This window comes from Artibeus jamaicensis, unplaced genomic scaffold (genome assembly GCF_021234435.1).
Source record: "Artibeus jamaicensis isolate MK-2021 breed Jamaican fruit bat unplaced genomic scaffold, CSHL_Jam_final scaffold_1689, whole genome shotgun sequence".
NCBI lineage: Eukaryota > Metazoa > Chordata > Mammalia > Chiroptera > Phyllostomidae > Artibeus > Artibeus jamaicensis.
Genome location: NW_026522029.1, coordinates 2,298,200 through 2,321,145, shown reverse-complemented (window position 1 = coordinate 2,321,145; position 22,946 = coordinate 2,298,200). Strand labels below are relative to the sequence as shown.

Below are 22,946 nucleotides of genomic sequence, written 5' to 3'. Positions count from 1 at the left end.
CACAACGAGGTTTCAAAATAACAAAATCTGTCCATTTCCATCCAATTTCAGCATTTTCCCTGCAGGAGAAGGAAAGGAGGACCTTTCTGGCCGGCACAAGTCAAGGGGAGTCGCCCGGTCAAAGGTCAGCATTCCAGTCTCTTCCACAACAGGTTCTAGGCAGTGAATCAATCTCTCTGCAACCAACCTGTGGTGTTGTTAGCAAAACCTACATACACTGTCAACTCATTTTCTTTTTAAAAAAAGATCCCGTCACCTTATAAAATGTGGCAGCTGCTGTTTCATCCTGACTGACCCTCTCCCATACGTAAATGACAAAACCATCCAGAGCCCCGTGGCTTCTCTCGGCTGAAGAAGAATGAGAAAGGGAACAGCCCACTACCTTGCTCCGGCCTGTGGTTCTGTTCCAGTACACTGTTATGATTTCACTCTGAACATACAACTCAAGGATGAACACAAAAACGGTGGCCCGTGATCCCTAAATCACTCATTTTCCTCACTGTGGTTTTCCCATTGTCACCCTCGGGCTTGGGTTTCCCGTCTATGAATGTTTTCATCCGCTTCACCACCTATCGATGCGACTTTGGTATGGCGTCGTCTCCCCCACATACAACACCATAACTAAAAAACAAGAGGAAAAAAACCTTACAGTATCAACAGTCTCACAAATGATCCTGATACTGCAGTTGTTAGACCTGAATCTAAAAATAATTAAGGCCGTGGACTTGGGAACTGGAGCAGAATGGAGGTGGTGAATAAAAAGCTCTGTGATTAAAAATGACCTCTGGTAAAACTACATTGCAAAAAAAAATGGGAAAGAAACAGAATGGAAAGTGTAAAAAAATTGAAAAGGCAGAGCCTAAAGAATTCGTGGTGGGAAAAGTATTGGACAGACGTAGTGAGCGGGGAGGCAGAGAACCTCCCGCAGGGGAAGGGACTCAGATGCGGCCAGTACCTGGGCACCTGAAGAAAACTTAGATCCCCCAGAGTTAATTGAAGCATTTCTACATTTTCCAAAAGCCGGTAAAGAAAAAGATGGTCCAAAAAGGAAGTCTTCATTTGACAGTGAACCTGATGTTGGCAAATGAAAGAATGGACAAGACCCTGCTGGTGAACCAAGAGGCTTTGCCCGAGGTCTTGATCCTGAGTGGGTAACCAGCCCCACAGACAGCAGCGGGGAAGTGATGTTTCTCCCGAAAAGGAAAGATTCGGATGAGGCAGGTCTGCACTGATAGAAAAGGCAGATCTGCAGTATCCTCAAATTGTAATGGCTTTTTAGGAAGAGAGACTAAGTTGGCATTCTTGTCTGGAAGACGAAGCCCAGTAATTGTGTTGCTTTATACATACAATGGATGCAAACTTTTAAGAACAGATGACAAGATGGAGAATTTCATCAGAGAATTGAAACCTGTAAAGGAGTCAAAGGGGAACTACAGAGCGAAAAAACAAAATAACTGAAACTGAGCGTTACGGAGGCGGCTTGATCTGCATGGGGGCTGCACCCAGCGGAAGAAGAAACTCATGACTGGGAACATGGGTTCATAGAAAACACCTGTCCTAAAGAGGAGTGAGCAAGCGAGGGGGAGAGAGAGAGAAAGAGAAAGAGATGGGAGATGCGGGAAAGACACACGTGACACTGTCAGACAACAAACGGGTCTCATGGGACCGTAGCAGTGTCTCGGGGGCAGAAAAGAGAGAAAGGGACAGAACCAACGTTTTGGTGTTTTGTTTTTTTTAAAGATTTTATTTATTTACCTTTAGAAGGGAAGGGAAGGAGAGAGGGAGAGAAATTCAATGAATGGTTGCCTCTTGTGCGTCCCCTGCTGGGAACTGGCCTGCAACCCAGGCATGTGCCCCGACTGGGAATTGAACTGCTATCCTCTGGTTTGCAGGCCTGTGTTCAATCCACTGAGCTACGCCAGCCAGCGCAGAACCAACGTTTTAAGGTCTACTAGCCAAGGTGGAAGGAAACGTGTGTTTACCTCATGTTTCCCTAAATACTTTCTTTTTAATACATTGTTGACAGCTTTATTATGTCTGGATTGACGATGATTGATCGCAGATGATGCTGTACATGGTTGTGAAGTTCTTTCCTTCTTACGAAGTGTCAAGGGGACAAAGTGTATCCTGCAGGTCACAGCAGATCTTCCCGAAATATCTTGGGCCTCATGGAGTTAAACACATAACGTGAAACTTAGTTCTCAAAGTTTATTTTGTTAGTGTTTTGAATGTTAGTACATCAAACCATTCGACAACGATTCAAATTATGTTGTAATTTAACCTCTATTATTCTATTTTGTGGTATTTAGCTTTTCATTAGCATTTTTAGTTTTAAAAGTTCTTCATTTAATTATCTAACTAACCACTGTATCTCACCTTTCAGATCAACTGATAATTTTCTGTCTATTCAACTCTTCTGATGTTGTTTTCTTAATTGTTTTGTACATGAAATAACTCATTAATTATGGTAGCGCTTCAATTCTGGAGTATTAGACATTGATATTCAACTTATCCGTGGAATTAAAACATATAAAGTACACAAGGACATTCTCACTCCAAAATGCACCCAAAATGATTGCTTACACGTGAAGGTAAATATTCTAATATTATTAACAGTCCTCTGAATGGCACGATGTCCATATTACTGACTTTTCTGGCTAGTTATATATGGTGGTGAATCTCAAGGTCACATGACTACTGATGACCACACGCTCATGGATGCCAGAGACCACGCTGAAGTGCGCGTTTGGCTCTCGGGCTTCCTAAGGCTGAGGCTCAATACCAAGGCCAAAACGAGTACCCAGCCTGTGCCTACCTTGCCCCATTTGTTGGGCGGTCTTTACCAAAATGAAGGTGTAAACCGAGAAAGAAGAGAATGTGAGACTCAGGCAGCAGGAGTTGCAGCGCAGTGGGGGGAGGAGGAAAGTCTCCGACGGTGAAAGGGGATCCGGGGACAGAGCTGTGCAGCAGACACAGCTGGCAGTCTGTCCAGCAGGTCGAAAGGCCCCGAGACAGAGCTCCCAGAAGTTGAGATTGATAGGAAACCTGATGTGCCCGAAGGATGGAGGGGGGTTAGACGGGTAGGTGAGAGCTGAGGTTATGTCAGCGACAGTGTGTGCAGAACCGTACCCGACACAAACTCTGCGGGTCCCTTCCCTCTCTTCCTGCAGCAGGCCGGCCGGCCGGCCAGCAGGCCCCAGGGTGCGCGCCCTCTGCTACCCAGCATTGGGTCAAACACCGTGCCACAGAGCGCGGGGTCTGGTCTCCCACATGGGCAACCGAGGAGAGACCAGCACAACTTTGCAATCTGGAAATAAAGTTCCCTTTGCAAGGGAATAAATTCACGTGGAGCAAACGTCACCGAACGAGAGGCCAAAGACAGAAGGAGGCAGACAGATGAATTCTCTTTCCTTTTCCTCTTCCACGGAGGGCACCAAGACATGGCTTAACCTTGCAGCTCACCTGGGGAAACCGCGGGGGCAAATGAACAGTGACAGCCACCGGCCGTGGCTCTCAGTGGCTCGCACATCCCCGAGCACGGTGACACACTGCTTTCCCTAGCTTCCCGCCTTTTCTGGCCTCCCTTCTTCTTGCTGCATATTCCCAAACCTGGCTTCTCCCAAATGAAATTTAAGCAGTTTCATCTGTATTTCAGACTCTGCTTTTTGGAGGTGCCGGGCTAAGATTAGAACTAAACAGATAAGCAAGAAACTTAAAAACTAAAAGTAGGCAAGAAAAAAAAATAAGTGTAGTACACAGCATTCGGTAATAACCTCCCAAATACTAATAACCCCCCAAAAGTGAGACCTAGCTACGCTGGAAAGAGGGCAAGGGTGACCTTTCCAGTGTAGGTAGGAGAGGGAGAGGGGAAGAAGGGGTGGTGGAGAAAGAGACCTGAATTCCCGTCTTCTGTAGTGAAAAGTCCACTGGACTGAAAAACTAAAAATTAAACAAATGAAAAGAAACGACTAATAGAGTCGAAACCCGGTTGCCCTCCTGGGAAGGGAAAATAGTGAACTGAGGACAATCCTCGTTTGCAAGCCTGCCTGAATTAGTGGGCTCTTCCACCATTGCCAGTGATCCCTTCACTTTCAAAAGATACGTTTGACAATACATTTCAAGTGCTAGTTATGACAAAGGGCAAGAATGGGGTTTTGTTGTTATTCACGCTAAGGTCAAATCAGGGTAAATGTAGGTTTAACTTTTCAAGAAATGTCCAGGCTTCTGAAGTAATTGTACTGTTTTCTGTTTCCTTCAGCACATGAGACTTTTGCCCACGATGCCGCCACAAAGGAGGGGCCGTCTTGTCAGAACTTCACGCAGTCGCCGTGGGCGGAGGGGCCCAGGGGTCCTGTGCCCACCTGCAGCGGCGCTGGCGAGCCCCGGCTGGCCCTGTGTGAGTCGGACCCAGTCTGCACCTCTCCCTTCAAGGCCACTTGGAACGCCAGACAGGAGGCTGCCACCTGCCCCAGGGGGCAGACCCTGCAGGAACCGAGCTGCTTACCAGCTCTGGCGGCTACGTCACAGCAGAAGCCAAGGCAGGGGACAGAGTCCCTTGAAATCGCTCTGTACAGTGGGAGCTTCTCACGAGCAAAGAAGCCTCGAGTTTTCTCCAGGTGGTGCTGCCCACTCAGGTGCCCAGGAGGGTGGTCTCCAGTGCACAGATGTGGGGGGGAATGGCGTGAGACCCGCAGGAGGCCCCTACAGAACAAGAGAGTGAGCGCTTGTGAGGCACCACTGAGCACCAGCTGCCTGCCCTGCTGGGTATTGGATGAGCACCGTCGCTAAACCCCAAGGTGTGTGAGCCTTGTGCTGTCTCGGAGATGAGAACCTGATGCTCAGAGAGGGTAAGTAACGAGCTAAAAGGCGAGCAGCGCTGAGCAGGGAGCCAGGATCCATCGGCCTTCAGAGCTCTGTGTTTCCCGCAGCGAACCGCTGCTGCAGAGATTCCCACCGGAAAGGGCGGCAGAGTCTGCTCTCTCTCAGGTCACCGCCACGGCCACGGGGCCTCGGCCCAACAGCAGGCCCGGAAGGCTTCTGCTCGCGGCTTTTTCACCACCGCTGTTGCCGCCGCTGTAGGCACTGCAGTCGCGGTGGCCAGGCCGTGCAGCTCACCCGATCGCACCCTTGTGCATCCCTCTTCCACATGGACTTACGACACCCTGACAAATAGGTGTCGCGGTTCTGCCCATTTTTCAGATGCGCAAAATGAAACTCAGAGAAGTCCTTCCTTCCAGAAACTTCCTCCCGGGAGAGCGTCAGGGTAGCCCCTCTGAGCGGTGGGAGGGCAGGGCAGGCTCCCCACCTGGGCTGCGAGGGGCCCTGCCAGAGCTGTGCGTGTGAGTCCAGGTGAGGACGGAAGATGCCAGGCCCCGCGGATCGCCGGGCGTTTGAACTCAGCCTCAGAACAGCAAATATTGATTCAAGAAGCTGCCCAAAGGGGCTGACATTTTTATAGTCAACAAATCCAACCAAGCCCCTCCCAGCTCCCCTTAGTCAAAGGCCCTTTCTCTCCCCAGCTGCCAGGGCACAGTCTGTCACCTGTGCCTGGGAAGAGGAGGAAGAGCAGGTGGGAAGTGTCCACAGGGGGCATGGCCGATGTCACCACTTCTCCTTTAGAGAGAAGGGGGAGGCCCCCGCTGCAGGGGTAGGACCCCAGAGAACCAGCCCACCGCCCGAACCAGGCACGAACCCCACAGACAACAGACACGCCCCCACACCACTTCCTCCTGGGCGGCTCTTCGGCGGTGCCCCTCGGTTAAGGAAGGTGGCACCCGAGGCCCAGAGAGGAACGTGCTCTCCAAGGCAAACAGCAGGGCAACGGAGGTCCGCCCCATCTGCTTTTTGGAGCCAGAGCACAGGGGCGGCGCTCACCGTGCTGGCTGCGAGAGGTTATTGCCAGGCAGACAACTGTCCCTGAGCTCTTGGCTCTGCCAGCGTGACCCGAATCCGCCATCCACGTGCCTGCCTCATCCTTCGCCCAAGCAGCTCCCTTCCCTGGGGTTTCTGCCTCCCATAACGCTCCCGGAACGCTGCTCACCTTCCGGGCCTCGCTCACACTCACTTCTTCAGGAAACCGCCCGCTCCCTCTTGCCTGCCCCCAACGCGGGGCGGCAGCACTCACGCCCCTTGCTCAGAGCCCCTTGCTTCCTGCCTCGTGGCAGGGAGGCTGCTGTGCCCGGGGTAGGTCGTTCCGTGGTGCTTGTCTCCAGTTCTTCCAGACCCACGGCGCCAGCAAGGGCAGGAGCTGCGCCCCGGAGAGCCTGGAAACGGGCCGGTGTTCCGCAGACGTTCAGTCAGTGTCTGTGGAACTGAATTAGAACGATCCCAGACCTGACGCCCACGCGGCTGCATCAGGACCTGAGAGGAAGCTGCGCCAGCGCACCGCCCCAGGGAAGCTTATTCCCGGGTTGCCCACCCAGCCTCTCTTCATCCATCTACTCACCACCCAGGGGCTGAGCGTCCCTTGTGGCTCAGGCCCTGCCAGGTGCTGGGAGGGTGAAGGCAGGCAGCGTGCATTCTGTCTGCAGCTTCTGCAGCACGCCAGGGTCCAAGGCCCAGGGACCCCAGAGGCCTTGGGCTCCCGCGCTCGTCTGAGGGTGGGGCTGGGTGAACTGAGGCCCTGGGGCTTCATGGGGTGCAGGGCAGCCCTTCTCATGACTGGCCCCAGGCCACCCTGCGGGGGACACAGCAGTGTGCATCACTGCTGCGCCGCACCTGTGCACTGCCGCCTGGAGGATTCCTTCCCAGCCCAGTGGTGGGGGTGGCATGCAGCTAGCTCAGGGCGCAAGCTGGGTCCACAAGTGTGTGTTTCATCACCTACAAGAGACCCTCAAAGACTCTCATCCTGAGCGGGCGGCTCTGTGCCCCGAGGCCATCCAGGGACCGGGAGAGGACAGCTGTACCAGTGTCCATGGGAGGCCTTCAGACCTGGGTATGTCCGAGGCAGCTGTCCCCTCTGTCACCAGGTCTCCGACAGCAGGAAGGGAAGAGGGCCAGCAGACCAGCAGCTGGTCTTTAGGTAGATGACTTGGGGGCCTTTTTGCTCACATCTGTCAGAGTAAACTTTGTCACATGGGCACCCCTGCCACAAAGGCCTCTGGGAAATGTGGTTTCCAGTGGGGCAGCTGTGAGCACGGATACCGGGGACACTGAGTGCCCTTGGACTTATTCCTGCCCCACTCGAAAGAGTGCCTGGTTCTCCCCAACAGGCCCCGGACGCCCAGGGGCCATTGCACTGCCAGCTGGATCTGGGGATGTGACCTCCACCCCCTACCATCCACCTTCCAGCTCAGAGTGACCTTGGGCATTCTCTTCCTCATCTTCAGGAAGGGTTCAGACCCTGCATCACTAAGGTCCCTCTAGCCCTGACATTTGACATCTGTGGCTACGGGCAAGTCTTTTAACCTCTCCGGGTATCGATGTCCTCATCTAGAAGATAGAGGTTAAAACAGTTCTTACCTCAGAGGGCTGTTGTGACATCATGCGGGGCTCTGCCTGACATATGAGAACTAACAAGTGATTGCTCTAATCAGAGCCATCAGAGTTCTGTCAGTGCCTTAGAAAGAATCCGATGTGCTCTTTCATGCTAAGGTCTCATACAGGGTCAGTGCGTATTTGGCACAAGCCCCGAGGAACAGGTAGCAGGCATCACTAATCAATCGAGACACTCTCTGCTGGAGCCAGGAGACAGCCTCCGGCCTCAGCACAGCCCCAGCAATCCATCCAAGAGGGTACCCCCTCCTCCGGGAAGCCTCCCTGCTTCAACCCCAGGTTGCGTTCCCAAGTCACCTGCGCACACTCCTGTTTGGCTTTTGTTGTGCTTGCCTGTAATTCCCTTCCTACTTGTCCCTGCTCCAGCTGGCCCGAGTGCCTTCCGGCCACGGGTGACGGCTCAGTGCCTGCAGCATTGTGTATATTCGAAAAATGAATTCTAGACCCTGGGGCTGGCAAGTGGGGTGACGTTCAGGGATGGGCAGCGGGCTGTGGGACCTCCTCACAGACGACGGAGTTCCCTGCCTCTGGAAGCGGCTGCAGGAATTGTGGGCCGGGTCTCCCAGCCGGATTCCCCCTGTGGGACAGGTGGGCTGGACCCTTCCTGTGACCTGGGCCAGCTGGGCCACCTGTGGGCACCAAACCGGGCCAGCCAACACGGTGCCTCCAAGGGTGCTCCAAGGGAGCTGCCTTCCCAGGGCCCGAGGGTGTCGCCTGCACCGCAGGCCCCAGGCTGCAGGGCGACGTCCCACTGAGTCAGACACCTGCTTTCTCTTCCAGCAGACTGACCTCAGCATCACCTTGGCGACAGTAGAAAAGGGGAGGTGGCGGGGGAGCTGCCACCTGCCTGGTTACCCCAGAGAGGTGCTCACTGCAGGGGCTCAGGCGGGCGGGGGAGGGGCAGGGGCACCACTGGCCTTGAGCTGCGCAGAATGCTCACAGATAGGCGCCTGAGCCCGGCTTTTCAGTGCCTGGCCTCACGGCCACACAGCGTCATCTGAATTTTGCACTGGGTCCCGTTTGGACCCAGACATGGGTCCAACGGGGAAGCAGCAGGTGATTGGAGGGGACTGGGAAGGCCTGTGTGTGCCCTTGCCCACCCTCTGGCCCATCACAGACCCTCCGCCGCCAGGATGAGGAGGAAGCCGAGAGGACGGCCTCACTAAGAATACCTCTTGGCTGCCCAACCCGTGGCTGCAGCCATTTCCTAGATAAGGGCTCTGAGACTCAGAAAGGTTCAGTGACTTCTAAAGGTCGCATAGCTGGAAGCCAGGTGCAGAGCCTGCGTCTCTGTCCTCCCGGCCGCTGCCGTGCGGGCTGGTTCCCCTGAGCAGCTGACGTCATCATGCTGCAGCAGACCAGGATCCGACGGGCCCGGGTCACTGAGGACCGGGGACGAATAATTATGAAATATTTTAAACTTTCTTTAAACCCCAGCTCAGGTGCTGGGGTTGAAGACGGCAGTAAGCCATGGACCCTGATGCCTGGGACCCCAGTGCTGGCACCTGCGGTGCTTGGCGACTGGCTGTCGGTGGCCCGGTGGCGCCCCTGAGCAAGTACTGACGAGGATGACGGTGTCCACATACGTCTGCCGGATGGGAGAGAATGTGCTGGCCCACGAGTGCGGGCCCTCTCTCTGCCCGCGTCCTCCACGCCTGCCACCGCCCCTCGGGGTCAGCCAGGGCTGTGCGCAGCTTCTGGAAGGACCAGGACTGGGATGGCAGGACACAACAGAGGCAGAGTCGTTCCGCAGTTTGGTCTCCACCAGAGGCAGCGGCTGCGGAAGCCCATGCTGCCCATTTACGACGTGAAGGAGTATTAGGAGGGAGAACTGTGGTTGTTTTTACATCTAAACGGGCTCACACTCTTCAAGCATTTACTGAGAGCCTGTTTTGTGTCGCAGGTGCTGCTGTGGGAAGCGAGGCTGTTGTTTCTGTAAACACAGTGGGAGAGGAGGCCGATACAGGGCTGGTCAGCCTCTGGGGTGTTGTCTCACCTGGCCTGTGGGCTGGAGGTGGGGGGTAAAACTGGGATGGGTGTGAGGGAGGTTGAGGTGGAGTCCAGTGGGGCCTCCTGGACCAGGGTCCTCCGGGAAAAGGGGGTTGGGGGGCCCCGCCCAGCTCTGCCTGGGGCACTGTCCTGGAGTGGGTGCCCACCGCATCTGCAGCAGGACAGCCGCTGAGTCCGGGCCTGTCCACACTGCCCGACGGGGCTCAGGGCCTCCGGTCTGCGTGGCCAGGCCTCATCGTCCATGGCCCGAGCTGCTGCAGAAAACTGACCCCTCAGAGCCCCCATGTTCTCATCCTGTGACACAGGGTGAGGAGCCCACTTTGCCTGGAGCATCCCCTGCCCTCCTCCAGACTGAGATCCCCCAGGACACGTGACTGGGAGAGGAAGTCCCGGGTCCACGGGCAGCACTTGTAAGACTCACTGGCCTGTGTTGCCAAACGGTTTTCCAGCGAGGCTGGACCATGTGCCCCTCCCCCAGCAGCGGGCAGGAGCCCTGCCTCCCCTGCAGTTGTGTGGCCTCGGGCCTGCTCCTTGGCCTCAGTTTCTTCATCTGCAGCATGGGGGTGCATCATGGAAGTGTAACTCAGAGCATAATAAGGACTTAATAAATGTATCGTCTCCGTTTCTTTGGCTAATGGGGAACTGGACTTTCACATTTCTTGTCTTTCTTTTCCAACAAATAACATGTCTTTTGCCCACTCTTCTATGGACTACAGGACTTTTTCCAACTGATACTTTAATAACTCTTTTTCTGTCCATTATATTGACATTGAGTCCTCTAATACTAAATAATAGTCACATATTAGAATCGCCTGTAAGCTTTTAAAACTCAAAGCAATCACGTGGCTGAGGTCTGGGCTTGAGAATTCTTAGCGCTCCCATGACACAGCAGGGTTCACTTCTGGTGGTCTATTTTAACATCACCATTCGCTTGCTAGTTTTGTTTATATATAGCTGAGGTTCCGAAGGTTAAACACGCACAGCCGTGTCCACGCTTCTTTTTCTGTGCGAGGTCTCCAGCAGCCGTCCCGTTTAAGAAGTTCTCTGCCGTGCAGACGGGCGCGTGTTCCTTTTGGTTTCCTGCCATGGCTTCCCCTCTTACGTAACGTCCAGCCCCCGCACTGGGTTGGCCGGTTGCTGAACCCTCTGGGCTTCTGTTTCTTTAAAATGAGGAAGTTGGGCTACATCAAACTTTCCCAAAGTCTTCCAACATGTTTTGTGGGAAAATGGTTTCCTGGCCAAATAAGTGTGAAGCATGCACGTTATATCAAAAGCTCTGAGAGACTGTGCAGTGAAGCAAGCTGAGCCCGCAGCCGCGCCCCGCGGGCGTGTGCCCCAGAAAACGAAACACCTGCGTCTGTGCAGCACTTGTACGCGAGTGCTAATAGCACCTTCGGCCGTAAGAGTCTGGAGGTGGATGCAATCCAAACATCCGTGAGCTGACAGATGGATAAACAACGTATCCTCATGAGAGAATGCGGTTCAGTCATTATAGGGAACGGGCTGTTGCGTCACGCTCAGCTTAAACAAACCTTGTAAACAGTATTCGAAGTGAAAGAAGCCAGTCACAAAAGACCACGCAATATAATTCCATCGGTATGAACTGCCCGAATTAGGGGAGCCCCCAGAAGCAGAGGGAGGTGGGGACACTGGGGAGAGACTGTCGATGGGAACAGGGTTCCTTTCTGGGGTAATCAGAATGGTCTGCCGTGAGATTCACTGAGGGTGTTAACTCTGTGAGCAATGGCTGAACTGAGTTTATTAAAGGGGTGAATGTTATCGTTTGTGAATCAGATTTCATAATTCGGTTTTTATTTATTTTGTGTGAATTTTTAAAATTTAAGTATATTTTTATTGATTATGCTATTACAGTTGTCCGATTTTTTATTCCCCTTTATTCCCCTCTGCCCTACACGCCCCCTCCCACCCACACTCCCCCACCTTAGTTCATGTCCATGGGTCCCACATATAAGTTCCTCGGCTTCTCCAATTCCCATGCTATTCTTAACCTCCCCCAGTCTGTCTTGTGCCTACCAGTTATGCTTCTTACGCCCTGTATTTTTTCTCCCATTCCCCCTTCCACATTCCCACTGATAACCCTCCATGTGATCTCCATTTCTGTGATTCGGTTCCTGTTCTAGCTGCTTGCTTAGTTAGTTTGTGTTTTTTTAAGTTCATTTATTGATAGTTGTGAGTTGGTTGTCATTTTATTCATATTTTTTACCTTCTTTTTCTTAGATAAGTCCCTTTAACATTTCATATAGTAAGGGCTGGGTGATGATGAACTCCTTTAACTTGACCTTCTCTGGGAAGCACTTTATCTGCCCTTCCATTCTAAATAATGCTGTTCTTTAAAAAATGGTTGGGATTTTGGATGAACTTTCCAACTTTGTCTTTGCCTAACCCCATGACCTTGAGATTGTATATATTTAAATATCGTCAAGCCTCAGTTTCCTCACCTGAAAAACATGGCCCAGAGCACCAGTTTGTGCGGTGGAAGGGATACGTCCTCGTTTGCTCCTTGCAGCCTCTTCAGGAACAGGCTAAACAACAGAAATGAAATCTGAGCTCCTCGAAATCTGAGCTCCTACAAGGGCAACTTGGTTCACAGAGCCCCGCAGAAGCGGTATCTGGGTTTGAACCGTTTCTGTCAGGTTGGGCTCCGTCCACACTGTCCGCCTGGGGCCCTGGGCTGCTGAGAGGTCTGCAGCTAGAGCATAGGAGCGTGCACTCTGGGAGCTGGAGGGTGCTGTGCAGACATGGAGGGTCCTGCCAGGCAGTGACGACGGCAGAGCAGTGTCCTGGGGGAGTCACAGTGGTGCCTGCCTCCCTGAGGCTGGGGCAGCATTTTTGTTTCAGCCTGTGGCCCCTGACCAGCAACCTCACTGCTCTCAGCTCTGTGCTGATTCTCTTGTTAACATGGAAAGCTAAGCCTTATATCATGGGAGCTGGCGGTGTGAGTAGTCACAGCTGCCCCTTCACGGAGTGCAAATTAGGTGGCCTGCACCCCACCAGACTCAGCGCCTCCGTAAGGCTCGGGGGGTGCTAGGAGTTATGTGGGGTCACTCCCTTTCACAGCGAGCCCGGGGAGATACCCCAGCCAGCTGATTTATAGCCTGATTGTTTCCATTTGTTAATACAATAGCTCAGCGGTCACTGAAGAGATTATAGCGGCTGTATAATACTCCGTCACGGCCACGGACTATGGCCCTGGTGGTTGACATTGTTCCTACTCTACCTTAGAGCACAAACCACACAATGACCGACAGACCTACTCGTTTGCACATTTTGTTTCCTTGAGGTGGATTTCTGGAAGTGGAGCCACCAGGTGAGGGAGGGGTGCAAACTCATCTGCTGTTCTTCCTGTGCGTTGCCAGGTGGCTTCCAGAGAGGGCAGCTAGGGCCCTCCACACCCTGGACAGGGAGGGCGGGAGGGGAGCTGGGCCGGAACCAGCGTGGGCTCCGTCCTCCTCTCATGCACTTGGATGCTCCCCTGCAAACTGACCTGACTCGGCCTCACAGTTATTAACACTTAGGTTAATGAGTAACTGGAGATAATCAATCCCACAGGTCTGTGGAAGTCCCCGAGCTCCTTCCCACGGGACCCTAATTGTCAGGGTAGACCATCAATCAAGAGGGTGTGACGGGTGCTGCTGACTCTCTGGTGTCAGAAGCTTTGGTCTGTGGCCTCGGGTGTCATCTGCTCAGGGAATTGCCAGTCCTGGTGAGGAATCAGGCCTTGTCGTTATCAAACCGGCCATCATAATTCCTAACCTTTATACCAAGTATTTGCGCAATATGTTATGTGTATTGATTAATCCAATTCTGGTGTGAGGTAGGCTTTCTTACTGTACTCATCTTGGCAGTGGGATGAGGAAGCGAAGGCACAGAGAGGTTAGTAACTCGGCTAAGGTCACACAGTAAGTAGGCGGTGGATTCGGATTTGATTTGATTCTAGTCACTCCGACTCCACGGGCCACAGCCTTGCCCATGACAATGACGCTGTTCCATCTGGCAGGTGGGCAACAGGTGCTTCTTGTCACCCAGTCTGGGCTTGCTAGAAGGGTGCTGAGGTGCGAGAACCTGAGGACGGCTTTCAGGATGCCCTTGGGAGAACAGCGCTCAGCAGAAGATGCTGCCGCACTCCTGGCAATCTGATGGGTGCTGGTGTCCGTCAGGGCAGTCAAGGCAGAAAAAACAAGTGCTAAGTGGTTTGTATTCCTTTTGTGCTCCGTGAGGGTGACACTTCCTTGCACCTCTTCCCTGTGCCACCGAGAGTGACCAGGACTAAGAACCAGAGAGGCCACCCACATCCTTTGGGTCCTGCCCAGTGCCCATTCTGCTCCTCCTCTCCACAGCAGGGCTGTGCAGAGGGCGGCCTGTGGGTGCCCCCGCCCACGTGGGTCACTGTGCTGGCTTCCCATTTGCTGGCACAGCCCTGGGGCGGGGCCTGGGAGCTCAGGGAGACCCTGCAGCGAGGCAGTGCCTGAGGGTACACAGAGGGGGCTGTGGGCGGAGGCTCAGTGGAGGTCTTCACACCATTTCTTCCCCAAGTTCCTTCAGACTGCAGGCTCATGAAAGCTGGGCCCGTGGCTGTGTCCTGTGCTCTGTCCCCAGGGCTTCTGCTGCGTGACACGTGCTAGGGAGTTGACAAATGGTCGATGGAGGCAGGTGTGGTAAGGTGATCCAGCCTGGTCCAAGGATTCAGTTGTGTGCACTTAGGAAAAAGGCAGAGAGCCTGAGGGAGGGAAGGGCAGCCGTGGAGGGGAACGGCAGTGAGAGAAGGGAAATGCCGAGTGTGGGGACCTGGGTGCCAAAGGGAAGCCCAGGGCCCACCCACTCGGAGGACAGCCAGAGGACCCACAGGCCGAGGGGAGAGTGAAGAAGTGTAGGGTGTGGGCTGGTAATGGAGCGGAGATTGGAGAGGGGACAGGACCTGTGGTCAGTGCCCATTTCAGGGTGCGGCCGAGCCCCCGGAGGGGTTGTTAGAGCACAGACTGCTGGTCAGTTCTGCTGAGCTGCCTGCTTCGGGCTGTCCTGTCCCTTCATCCCAGGCAGAGCCGGGGCCAGGAGCATCAAAGCTAAGGGAGCGTCCCCCTGTCCCCAAGGAGGCTGCCTTGAGTCAGGGGGCCGCTGTGGCCTGAGGCTGCCCTGCGGCCTCCGGTGCATATGCCAGGTGCATCTTTGTTCCTCAGAAGCAGGGTCCCTGTGTAAGCGCAGTGGCCACATGGTGTCCGGGCCGCAGAGAGCAGGGCCTCGGAGGTGGGCCCCGCCAGGCTGGCTCGCTGGACACAGACGGGCTTCTCCTTTGCGTCCTCATGCTGCCTGCGGACCTCTGCACATGCAGCGGCTGGTCTGGGTTGGGGGAGCCGGGCTGGGAGGCACCAAGACAGGAGACTCCGTCCCCAAGCAAGTTCCCGAGAGAAGCTGGGCACACAGTCACCTGCTCTTCTGCGTGAACCAAGTAAACAAGGTCCTGAAAGGGAGCCCCAGGGCCACTGAGACACCAGTAGGCACCTCCCCCTCCCCCCAAAGTGTGAAGGCCTAGGGCACTGGGGGCTGAGGCTGTGGGCCTGTAGCTGGGTTCAAGTTCAGCCTCTGCAGTTGAGGAACGAGCGGACTCAGGCAAATTTCTGAACTCTGAAACTAGGACGCTGTATCTGTCAAACCGCGGCGCTCAAAGTTTCCAGTTGGGTACGGTGGGTGTGGGGATGAAGGAGGGTGCCCTTGGTGCCCCATGGGTCCTGTCTCAGGGCCAGGGAAGTCCCTGCATGTGTGGCTGTTCCCAGGCGGCAGATCTGTGCTGAGGCCACTGCTCTCGGAATGACCAGGACACGGGCGCACACCCAGCATGGGAGCAGCAGGAGGCCCGCCCGCTTTGATCTGTGCTATTTCCTTTCAGGGGACGGTTTGACTCATCTCTGCCCTGGGCTCTGGTTCCTCAGGGGCCCCGCGCCCTTGGGACTGGGGGGAAGGGTCAGGGATTCCATTAGGCCGGAGGCTCTCACCCTCCAGCCTGCGTCGGAATTCCTGCAGGACTTGTTAAAACCCACTGCTGGGCCCACCCCCGAGTTTCTGATTCAGTGGGTCTGGGGCCTGGGACTCTGCACTGCTCACCAGTCCCTGGTGATTCCCAGTTTGAGATCCATCGTATTAGGCTCCTCTCTGCCAGGCAGCTATCCCAGTCCCACCCCGCAGGGTGCTGAGGCCTGACCCAGGTCAAACCTGCTGTCCCCAGAAAGGGGCCCTGGTGGCCCTCGTGGGACACAGCGTGTGGGCCTCAGTCCCTGCTGCCCCATCGTGGTCTGTCCCACGGGCCCCTTCTCCTCCATTCCTGCCGAAACCACCTCAGCTTCCTTAGCCCTCTGCTCCAGAACAAGGCCCAAACCCGGACCGAGCTACCCAAGTTCCTTCCCTTTTGTTTAGGACACATCTCTGTCCCTTCTCGGGCCCCTGCGGAGCCTGCTTCCCACCACGTTCACCCCAGGATCACATCCCTCCTCTCAGGGCCTTTTTCCCAGGGGCCCCCGTTCCCACCCACACCTCCCTGTCCTGTGGCTTTATCCTGCTCCAGGCTGTGTTTGGCCACAGCCCATATCCAGACCTTTCCTCCAGTGCCACAAAGGGGGCTGTGGGGGCAGGGCTGAGGCTCGGGAATGTGTCGGTCCTGGTGGGAAAGGCTCCTCTCTTGTGGATCCAGCTGCAAAGTACCTATGAAGCAATTATTTACCAAAGGAAAAGGCAATAAAGGCGTTCAATAAATATTTGTTGAATGGGAACCTGCAAACTTTCCGTGGCGCACACTCGCGACCGCCTCTCACAGGAAAGAAAATCGCTTCGGCTCTGAGAGCCCTGCACGTGTGCAGGCGAAGGCCTGAGCCCCTGACCCAGCGAGAGAGACGGGAGCCCCAGGCAGGGAAGGGCTCTGGCCCAGTGATTTCCAGTGACTTCCGTGGCAGCTGGTGTCCCAGGCTGATTAGTGCTACAACCCCACAAAGGGACTTGGGAAGGCCTGGTACCTGTGCTAGGGGGACTTCTCTGCGCCCAGAGCAGGGACAGGGCTGCCTTCAGGCCCTGAGGACCGTGTCCCCAAGCTCATTGTCCTGGGACGAAGTGACACCTGCCTGGGAACCCGAGGGAGGGAGCAGGCGGGACAGGAATGAAGGCAGTTTCTATTCTATTGCAGAGCCCTCTCAGCCCTGACGTGCCAGCACTGGTGCCCAGCAAAACCAGAGAAAGCCACCCCCTCCCTTGACCCCCAAAAGGGAAGCTGGGGCCTTGGGGGTCATTGCTGAGGGTTGCAAACAGTCTGATGACCTAAGGTCAGAGATTTCCACAAACATACACACACTCAACACGCACACATGCACACGCACACTGGGGTTGTGTGGGTGGCACACCCTTCAGCCGGCCGTTCCTCCTGGGGACTCATGAGTCAGAGGAAGCCTCCGGTAGCAAGGTGGGCAAACAGGTGGGCTAGAGGTTGGAGAGACATCTCTCGACAAGGCTGGAAGGGCAGAGTCCCAGTGGCTGGACTCCAGGGTACTAGGTCGGAGGCCGTGGTGGCTGAGGCTGAGCCTGGGCAGTGGGTCAGAGAGGACTCAGGGTGCGGGTGGCCGGTTGTACTGGGTCCCGGAGGCCAGGGTGGCAGGCAGTGCCCTGGCAGATCGGAGCTGCTGCCCACCTGCTGGTGCTGCCCATGGCAGGAGGGGACAGAGGAGTCAGGCCTGGGGCTGGGGTCACCGGTGAGAGCCCTAGCTTGAGAGGGACATTATCGTGCCATGTTCCCCCTGGAGACCCACGGGATAGGGGTCATGCCCGGCTTAGGTCTTCCTGAGCTGCGTGCGTCTCTGGCTGCTCCCGGCCTGGGAGGACCAACCTCCCAGCTCGGGCCACGGTCTGTTTTTTCCTTCTTTGTGCTCCTGGTCTTTCAGGCCTTCACCTGTCCTGACGTCCTTCTCATCGCAGGAACCAGCGGGTGGCTTCTAAGCCTCTCTGGACGTTTCCCTCCAACTCAGCCTTCCCGATGGAGGGCACGTGCTGATGCCTTCCTGGGGCTGTGTGACGTCTGGGGCTTTGTCTTGATGTTTGTCCTTGGTGTCCAGCTCCACAGAGGGCTTCGGCTGGGACTTTGGATTTGCTTTGTCCGGGGCCCTGAAAGGTTAGTGAAAAGATATGGTCGGTCTCCATTTCATCAAATTTCAGCTGAGCCTCCTCCACTCAGTGCCAAGCTCTGGGACCTTGGGGATGGGACGTCGATAAGACACACTCATGCTCCCTGCCCTGTGCAGAGCCAGGAAAGATGACGTGTGAGCCAGTAAAACCACAACACGGAGAGAAACGGCTGCCATGGGCCAGCACCACACAAGGGCGTGTTTGACAAGGGAGGAGTGTTCAGGAAAAACCTACAGGAGGTGACATTCGAGCTGGGTTTTGAAGGATTCATAGGAGCCCGCTCATGGTACGTGGCAGGGGAAGCTGCCAGACATTCCAGCGGGAGGAATCGCTTCTGCAGGGCCTGGCGGGGCTGAAGGCGCGCGGTGGAAACAGAACTGTGATCATTACTAAGGTTCCGCTGAGGTGCTGGGGTGACCGAGAGTGACTCCGGGGAACAGAGCATGCGTCTTGGAGAACGCTGTGGGCAGTGCTTCGCTGACTGCTCTGTAGCCCCAGACTACGTGTGACGGGCACTTCCAGGCATTCTGCACCATGCCATCCTTCCCCCGCCACCTTCCCCTGTCTCCCCTCGCCCTCCCCTGCCTCTGAGTCCGCCCCTTCTCTGATGCTCTGGTCCTGGACACAAGGCACCGTGGGGCTCTCCCGGCCACACTGCAGGGGCTGGGACTGCTCCAGCGGCTCTTGGAGGACAGGGAGCCCAGCTCTGAAGGCAGGTGGTGCCCAGGGGACTGCTGGAGATCTGTCTGTGGGTGGCAAGAGCCCAGCTCTGAAATTAGGCATAGGGAGGGAAGGGCAATCACCCCCCGCCCCCATCACTGATCACCAAGTGGGGCTCAGAGGTGGGCTCCACCTCCGAGGGCGCCTGGGGTACCAGCAGGGCAGCTGGTGAGGACCAGGCATGAGAAGGGGCCGAGAAGATGGAGCCAAGCCCAGGGCTGGGGCCGAGGCTTCCGCAAGGGCTGCTGCCCTGGGGCAACGTCGTGGGGGCTTGGCGGGCGACCCTGTTGCCAGACGGGCTCCCTCTGGAGTAGCTGGCGGAGGCTTCCTGAGGCTGGAGCGACAGGTGGGAGGGAAGACCGGCTCAGTCCCCTGGGGAACGGGTGTTTCGCACTTTGGGTTGTTTTCCTCACACAGGGGCAGTCTTGGCCAGCCTCCTGTTTCACATTGACACCTCACGTTCGCCTGGGGCTCTCCCTCTGACAGGCACTGTGATGTGTTAGGAAACCGCCTCCTCTAACTCCATTCCCGTCTTGCAGGGGAGGCTGTCTGAGCATCCCTGCTCAGCGATGAGAAAACCACGCACAGGGCTGTTACACCCCCTGGCCGAGACCGCGAGCCTGCATCAGGAGCGGTGCCTGGGACTGCTACAGGGTGCCGCCTCGTCCCCTGAGGACAGAACCGAGGAAACAGCTGTGTCTGCCCTGCGGTCCCCTGCCCCCACCTGCACCCCAGCGATTGCTGCTGGGGAAGGGGTGGGCGCGGTCACTGTCTGGTGGGGGAACACTGCCCTGAGTGAACCAGTGCTGCTCCGCCCTCTCCCCTTGTGTGGCTAAGCAGAGGCTGGGGGGCTGTGCATCGGGTTGGCCCTCCGGGGGCTGAGGAGCCACTGGGGGCTGAGTCGGAGAGATTCCCTTGGGATTAAGGACCCTCTGAGGCCCACCGTACCTGGTTGTGGTGGAGGCAGTTGGCTCGTGCAGCCAGGCATTAACCCGAGTGCAATACTTGGTATTTCCAGTCATTCCGGCTGGAATTAAACTTAAATCAAGCCCCAAAAGGCACAGCCAGGAGAATGTGAGCAACTTGCCAAAAAAATCCAGGCAGCCAGCCCACTCAGATGCTGGCCCCGCTTCTCAGGAAACGTGGGCCATTCACGCCCCGTGCCCGGAAAGCAGGAGGGGGGACAGCTGAGTGCCCGCTGCACTGCGGGCATGCTCTCTGCCCCGGCCCCACCCGGCTGGCGTGTCCCTCACAAACCACCTGTGGTCAGATAACAGGCATCTCAGCCCGATGGCTGAGGGAGGCAGCCAGGGGTCAGGAGCCCTGGGGTTTAACCTGGCTTCCACCGCCATCACAAGTCCCTTCACCCAGGGTCACATGGATACAGTCAATGGCTTAGTGTCTAGGGACATGGGCGCTAGAGCCAGGGTGCCTGAACCTGACTCCATCACCCACTGTGAGCCTGCTGACCCATGACCCTCTGGACCTCAGCTTTCTCGTTCGGAAAAAAATGAGACGACAGCTGCCTTGGGTGATTGGAGTATTAAGCTGGTTAATAGGTGTGAAGAGCTCTGCCCAGTAAGCACCGTGTACTAGCTATTGCCATTCTCTTGGCCTCAGTTTCCTCCCTTGCAAGATGAGGTTGGGGGTGGCATTGGACCACCAAGGGTCTTCAAGCAATTTTCTCCAGCCATGGGCCAGGTCCTGCCCCCAGGAGAGCACATACTTCCAGGGAGGACCTGGCTGGACAGAGTGTGTGACACGCTGCACAGGCCATGCCTCACCCAGTGGCTGTGCGTGCAGGGAGTGAATGTGTGTATGTGCGTACAAGTATGTGCACACATGTGTGCATGTGCCTGTGTACATCTGTCAGCACATGTGTGCACATGCATCTTGTGTCTCAGTGTGAGTGTGTGTACTTGTGTGTGCATGCACACATGTATCCGTGTGTCCGTGTGCAAGCACATGTATGTGATGTGCATGTGTGCACACGTGTGTATATAATGATGTGTGTGGTGTGCTTGTGTGTGTGCACATGTACATATACACAACTATGTGTGTGAGTGTGTGCCCCTCGTGAACGGGTGTGCAGGAGGAGAGCACTGAGAGCCAGTCCGCTGGCTCTCAGCTGAAGTGCGGGTGGGAAAGCCCTACAGCGGTGGGAGGAACCCAAACCCCAGGAGAAGGGCTGAGCGGGGGGCTGGAAAAAGAAGCAACGGGACAGAAGTGGTCAGCGGAAGACATCCAGCGGGATCAAGGGTGTAGGAGCCAAGAACGGCAGCAGGGCCGGCTGCTCCACGGCGGACTCTACACTCCGGGCTCTCTGGGGCTTTCACGTCACCAACAAGGCAGGTGAGGCTCAGAGGAGCCTTCCTGGAGTCGTCGGTGGCCGAGCTAGGCCTGGAGAGTGTCCGTTTGCCACCGGGACTGGGCTTCTGTGCAGTCTGGGCTACCCTGGGGGAAAGGCAGACAGACCAGGACAGGCACAGGCACAGGAGGCTCCCTGCCCAGGTGCCGGGCGCTGTCAGGAGGGCACCAGCTCCAAGTGCTGGTTGACAGTGCCCGAGGCCTGGCAGAGGGGCAATCAGCTGAGTAGAAGAGAGTCTGAGACACCCAGAAACCAGGGCAGCCAGAGGCCCTGGGAGAGCAGCGAGGTGGTCGGAAAACGGCCTCTGCCCAGACCCCAGAGAGTTGATGTTTTTGTTCTGGGCACCAGTGAATCTCTGGACCACTCAGGTCCCCTTTCTGAGCCTCCGTTTGCTCATGTGCCACGTGGGGCTGCACCTCCAACCCTGGCCTCATGGGAAGAGGCAGTGTGGTGTGGGGGTTCAGAGTACAGTGTGGGGGTTCAGAGCACAGTGACTGGCATCTCAGGAGTGGACCTCAGCTTTGACCCTTAGCAGCTGAGTGACTCTGGGCAAGTCACCTAACCTCCTGGCCTCATTTCCTCCTGTGTGAAATGAGGGGAACAGTAGTCTCAGCTCTAGGGTCACTGTATTAACTCAGACAATCCCTATGAAACACTGAGCACAGCCCCGGGCTCTGAGAAAGGGGCCAGCAGAGATCGGTTACCGTTGCTATTCTTTTCCCTAAGGCTGTCAGGACAAGGGGCTCGCACAGAGGAGGCTGTGGAGCTGAGGGGAGATGTGTGGGAATGGACCAGGTTGTAGGACTGTTTGCCCTTACTCATGCCCTTCTTCCCTTTGGGAGTAACATACCTTTCACCCCACTGACTTTGGACTTGACGGTGTGACACTGAATGTGAAGAGGTGATGTTCTCCAGGTCTCGAAATGCATCAGGAGAGTTTCCAGCGCCACACTTGCCGCTTCCCTGTGTCAGACCCCCACGGGGCGGCAAGCCTGGGACAGAGTGAGAAGTCCAGGGGGCGGGGCCGCAGGGGCCAGCTGAGAGCCGCCTGCAAGTGATGTGATGAGAAAGAAGTATTTGTTGTTGGCAGCTACTGAGATTCGGAGTTGCCTGTTACCATACTCAAAATGACCCCCACAGGTAGTACTAAGAGGAAAGGTCTCCAAGGAGGTGCCCGTGACCTACTGGAGAGGAGAGGAGACAGGTCTTGGGAGCTGATGTGAAGGACTCGACTGAAGCAGACAAAACACATAAACACACATGTGCATGCGCACAGGCATGGAACCTGGGGGAACTCCCGCACGGCCTGCCCTTTGCTTCCAGGAGACTTGGGACTACTTAGCAGGCTGCTGGAGCTAGCTAGCGTTCCCACAGTGTCCCCTCACCACACCCTACCCCAGGGACTCCTCCCGTGCTCCTGGCCTTGACTCCGGGGCGTTCTCCCTGAGCACGCCCAGAGGCCCTTTGCATTGGCCTCCGTGTTGTTTGCTTGCACTTGTGCCATCCTGCTGCAGGCAAGACGGAAGCGTGCCAATGCCAGCCCCTGCCATAGACCACGGGGGACACTTCCTGGCTTCCCAGCTGGGATGTGGTTCTCTTCCCATGGGTCGTGCTTCAGAGGCCAGGTCTGTGCACTGGGCGGGGGCTGAGGGGGCGGGGCAAATGGTTTGTGGCTGCGCTCTAGCTGGCCCTGCAGAGGTGGGCACGCTGAGATCCCCACCATTTCGCCCGCCCTCCGGCAGGGCTCACCATGGGCACAGATGGTCTGGCAGACTCTGCCATCTTGATTTTGGGAAGAGGGGCCGCTTGAAGGGGCTGATCTCACTGGTCTGGGAGTGCTTTCCACTTGGAGTGCTTTCCATCCAGGAGGCAAAGCAAACATCTGGTCGCACAGTTCCCTTGGCCCCTGCCAGCCACCCAACTCGAGGATTCCAGGCAAATTCCATCACTGCTCCATTTCCTTTCCACCCCATCGAGCAGAGCATTGGCTGCCTGTATCCTCCCTTCTGTCCGGGGAGCCACACGCAGCCTCTCCCCCCTGTGTCTGCTGCTCCTGACCCTGATGGGAATTTTCCTGCAGCTTTCTGTGGCCTCCGGTCCTGCAATTTACCACCCAGACTCTCCCTGCACTGAAGACTCTCGGAGTGATTATCACAAAGGCCTTGGAGAAGCTGCCTCG

The 22,946-nt window shown here is 56.0% G+C and overlaps 1 pseudogene; it reads left to right on the top strand.

Moving 5' to 3' along the window:
* Positions 1–777: 777 nt before the first annotated feature.
* LOC119041703 (chromobox protein homolog 3-like) lies at positions 778–1,327 on the top strand (annotated as a pseudogene).
* Positions 1,328–22,946: the final 21,619 nt, after the last annotated feature.